This window comes from Falco naumanni, chromosome 4 (genome assembly GCF_017639655.2).
Source record: "Falco naumanni isolate bFalNau1 chromosome 4, bFalNau1.pat, whole genome shotgun sequence".
Classification (NCBI taxonomy): Eukaryota; Metazoa; Chordata; class Aves; order Falconiformes; family Falconidae; genus Falco; species Falco naumanni.
In genome coordinates, this window is record NC_054057.1 from 89,117,215 (window position 1) to 89,122,116 (window position 4,902).

The window sequence follows — 4,902 nt, forward strand, 5'->3', positions numbered from 1 at the left end:
CTAGCCTCACCTGTATTTCTCACCTGAATCTTGTAATGGAGCAGCTCCAGGTCCCAGCTGCACTTTGATGAGGAAGAGTTCAGCTGGCAGGACAGCATTCACACACCAAAAGCCCCACTCCCTCTGATGAAAGGTGAGAGTCTATATGATGTTGGTTGGGCCACCACTCTAAACATAAGTATTTTGTCTGCCATGTTTCATAGAAGAATTTCTGAGTTGTTTGGTATTTGTACAAGCTGAAACTGAGCAGATTCCTCACCAACATGGAAAAAATACTCGTTCCTCTTGGGTTTTGGTCATGTGGCCACGAGAACACAACTGAGAAGGGAATGGTGACAACTTTTTTAAGGGAAAGGGGAGCAAGTCGTTGTCTCTGTTCTCATGAAGAGGTGCAAGTGCTGTAAAACCAGCAAAAGATCAAAAAGCAAAAGCGATTTTCTCCCCATAGTCTCCCCACAAGCAGAATGCAAATTCCAGCAGATTATGGATTAAGTGCCTGCATAGGGCTGCTTTTGCTAGAGCCATCTGGGTCAAGATAGGATGTGGATGCTAGTTGTGAAAGTTTCTGTGTTCTTTCAGGGTGGTCACCTGATGAGCACTGGGTGAACTTGGTGTGGTTGTTGAACATGGCTCAGGATTGACAGGGGGGAATAATGACCAAGGGTGAAAGCAATGGCCTACTCCCACGTCAACAGTTTTAATCCCATAATTTGGAGGAGTCGTTACTCAGTTTTTCGGTTAGTCTGTGGGAAGCGGTTGGATAGCTCCACCCAGGTCCTGGGAGACAAACAGGGATGTGGCAAGGGTATGGCTATGCTGGGTTGCCACAGTGGAGACGAAGAATTGGCTGATCTTTCTTGCTAAAGCAGTCATTCTCCCAGGTCAAATCACAACGCACTGATGTGTTTTGGTAGTAGGAATCTGGCCAAACAGACAGCTCCCTGCCACAGGCATCTGTCTTCAAACTTTTCCCTAACCACCACCAAATCCACACTTTCTGCTTTAAAAGAGAGTTTTGGTTAGTGGCTTGTTGGCCTCAGTGGAGTCTCCCTTGCTGACTGGAGTTCAGCAGAAATGTGAAGCAGGTTTTCTGCTGCCTGAGTTAGCGTGAAATGGTACATCCCTGGGCAAACCAGCTCTGCCGAACAATTAATTCCCTAGCCCGATCCCCTCTGGACTTTGGGTGAGACAGCCCTGTCCAAAGGGGCAAAACTGGGAACACCGAGGAGAAAAGCAAGAGCGGGATGGGAAGCTGTGGTGTGTTTTCAGGCTCCCTCTCTGGCACAGGTGTGCTGTAGCCCCGCCAGTGCACAGGTGATGCTCGCTTGCAATCAAGCCGTCTGGAGTTCAGAGCTTCCTCCGCCACTGAAGTCCTGCAGAGGTGCAGTCATCAGATCTCTGTCGTGACACCGCAGAGGACGTGCCTGATACCGGCTCCTTGGGAGCTTTCGCGTCTCACACCAGCTGCGGTGTGTGGGAAGCGCCCGCGGCCCCGCGCTCCGGGGGCTGCTGCCGCCCCTGCGTCAGCCGCGAGTCCTGCCGGGCCTGGCCGAGGTGGCTCCCGTTTGCCCCGGCCTTGCCGAAAGTGTCGCCGGAGGGGATGGCGCTGGCGAGGTGAGCGGGCTGAGGGGGGAGCCGCTGTCCCGTCCTGTCTCGGCACCCCTGGGAGCCGAGTGCGGCGTCCCGGGAGCGAGCGTCTCGGGGGGGGACTCTGAGAGGGGCGCGGGGGGGGCGGGAGCAGTAGGGCACGTTCCTCTGGTCGCCCCCCTGGAAAACGCCCTCGGGGCGGCAGCCTCCCCCCGGCCCCGCGGCGGTGCGGGCTCGGCGTGCCTGCCTTCCTTACGAAACCGGCCCCTGGCGGGGCTCCGCCTCGTGTCGGGCCAGCTCCGTGCTGCCTCCCGCGTCCCCTCCCGGCGGACGTTCCCGCCGCCCCCCCGCGCCCCCCGGTGCCGTGGCCAGGACACGCGGAGCCGAGCGAGGCAGCCCCGGGCACCGCGGGGGGCGGCCCGCACCGCTCCCGTCCCCGCCGGACGCAGCGGCCTAAGGGCGCCGACACCCGCCCACACCCGGCCCTGGGCGCGCCCCCCCCGCAGGCCCCCGCCGCCCCCTGGCGGCGGTACCCGGCGCTGCGCACTCGCCCCGCCCGCGGTCTCTGGCGGCACCTGGCGGCAGCAGCAGCCCCTGGGCCGCCAGCCCGAGGGTCCCGCCGCCCGCCCTCGCGGCCGCACCGCAGCCCCGGGCCCGCACGGCGGGCCGCGCAGGGGCCGGCCGGGCTGAGGGCGAAGCCCCCCGGTGGGGTCCTGCTCCGCCTGGCGGCTGGCCGTGTCGTGCCGAGGGCCGCTGGAGGGTGGGGTCCCCCGGGCCGCTGTCCCGGCACCGCGGGAGCCCCAGCGGGCAAACCCCGGCCCCGGCGCCGCCGCCTTCGCTGGTCCCTGCCGCTCCCGCCCCGAGCAGCGCTGGGAAACACGGGGCCAGGCAGGGCCCCCTGGCCGCGCGGCCACGGGAACGGCTCCCAGCGCCGGGCCGCGCCAGCGCCCCCCGCCACAGCCCGGTGCGCAGGGACCCGCCCCGCGGGGCGCCGCCGCTGCAGCCCGCCCCCGCGCTGGCCCGGGAGAGGGGCAGCCTCCCCCCGCTCGGGCGCCGCGCTCCCGCTGCGGCCCCGGGAGGTGCGGCCGGGGGCCCTGGGTCAGCAGCGCGTCGCTGCCGCCGCCCCGGGGGTGCGACTGCAGGGCACGGTTGCTGGTGGCGCACGCCGATGGCTCACAGAGCGGCTGTCCTGCGAGGCTGCGTGCTCCGCGGCGGCTGCGGCAAGCGGGGCTGTGTCTGTAATTACAGTGGGATTTAGTCATTTGTCTGATCTCCCCTCGCAGCGGGGCTGGAGCCCACGAACCCTTGGTAGGGCTGCGCGGGGTGTCCCCCTGCCGCCGCCTCCCGGGGGGCTCGCGGCGCCTTTGCCGGTAGCTCAGGCTCGCGCGGCCGGCGTCTCTGCCGGCTCCAGGGCGACGGGTTGACCTGTTGGCTGACTTGCCCCGGCAGCCGAGGGGAGCCGCGCTGACTGAGCTCCCCGAGGTCCGGGCTCGGCCCTTATCTGGTGGAGCTGTGCATCCTGCGGCAGAGATCCCGCACAAAAGTGCCTTTTGTCTGGTGCAGGGCAGGCTCCTAACAGAAAAAGAAGGGGAACAAATCGTATGAGATACGGAGGTTCTCTGGGGACAGGACAGAGGGAGCGCAGGAACAACGGCCGCATTGATAAATTCTCCGTTTCCTGACGCTGGCCAGGGAAGGGCGGCCCTCGGCAGCGGCGGCGCTGAAGAGCGGAGGGGCTGGATGTGGCAGCTGTGCCAGCCCAGCACGGGGGTGGCCCACGGGGCGTGCAGGCACATGACAGTGATGGCAGGGACAAGCTGCCCGCTTCCCCTCGGGCCAGATAAGCCTGCAGAGGTTCAGCCTGGAGACGCTCTCTTCTGTTAGCAAAATGCCCGTCATGTTTCTGCCATGTCCCCCTCCCAGACACTGCTTACAGCTGGCACCTTTTGCGAAGTGCTAACAGTGCGGTTAATTATCGGGGCAGGGCACGGATGCAGCTGGCACTGAGGAGGGTGCGGTGTGCCTGTGCTGTGGGAACAGGGGGCACAGCTGAGAGCTGGTAAACTCAGGGTGCCAACTGGGAAATGTCTTTTAACTGGGCTGCTAAAAATCCTTCCCATTCTCCCCATCAGCTAAAGGAAATCTGGAGCTCCACTGTCCCAGACACCCTTTTTTTTTTTTGGCTCCGGCACATGGGTGGTTGCAGGAGCTGCTCGTGGACCCCCACACAGGAATTCAGGGCTCAAAAAGTGAGTGAGCCGGAATGTCCTGTCTGACTCCCTAAATGACTGTGGCCCTTCTGTGGGGCTCCACGAGGACAGCCCAGCCCCACAGCGTGTTGCCTGGAAAGCCTGTGAACAGAGGCTTAATCCTGGGGCTGAGACTCATTGGTGCTGGGGGTGGTGGCTTGTGACAGGGCTTGCCGCTGGCACAGCTGGTTCTCAGCGTGCTGCAGTGGCTGAAGCTGTTCCTGCTGCGGGCATTCACGGGGAGGCCTGGAGCCAGCTGCTGTGGAATGCTGATACACAGGGGAGCGTCTGCTTTTCCTCTCCACTGTGCTGGCTGATAAGCACGAAGTGTATGAATAGGAGAGGCAAAGATGGACTTGCCCAGTCTCCCCATCTGATACAGAAACATGAGTAAGGCACAGTTTGTATGTCGAGATAATAGCTCTCTCTAGGCTAACCTAAGCATGTTTTAAGCAGGGACGTAGCAGTGAGCCGGAGTGATAATGGCAGCAGAGTAGATAGATTGCTACTATCTCGGTTATGAAAGGGGCTTTTATTTAATTATGCTCGATTTGCTTCCTCTGCTTCTGGATTCCTGCACTGCCGGCAGAGGGGCCGCAGCAGGTGGTGAGGCAACAGGTGCCAGTGCCCCAGGGACTTGCCCTGGGGTGGCTGCAGCAGCCTTGTGTGCAAGGGGGACCTGAGCCTGGTGCAGCGGTGCTGCGGGACCCCTTGCACGCCACACCAGCCAGCATCCTGGGGCACTGCAGGAGGGTGAAGCCTGTGCCCTCCAGCCCCACACTGGTTTTATTACAGCTGTGGCACCTGGCAGAGCTGGCACCCACTCTGCTGCCTTCTATTTTTATGACTTTGCTTTAAGTGTGTGCATGGGATGGATACCTGCTGTCCCCGTGGATATTGTTGGGGTGATGGTGAGGCTCAGCTGGTGGGAGGCTGCTGCCCTGTTCTGAGATGAAGGCACCCAGAGTAGTCACAGGTTCAGGGACAGCCAAGGCCAGCTGGGACCATGAAGGACACAGACCAGATCATTTCATGCTGAGGTTTCCCCTTGCTGAGGCATCTCCCC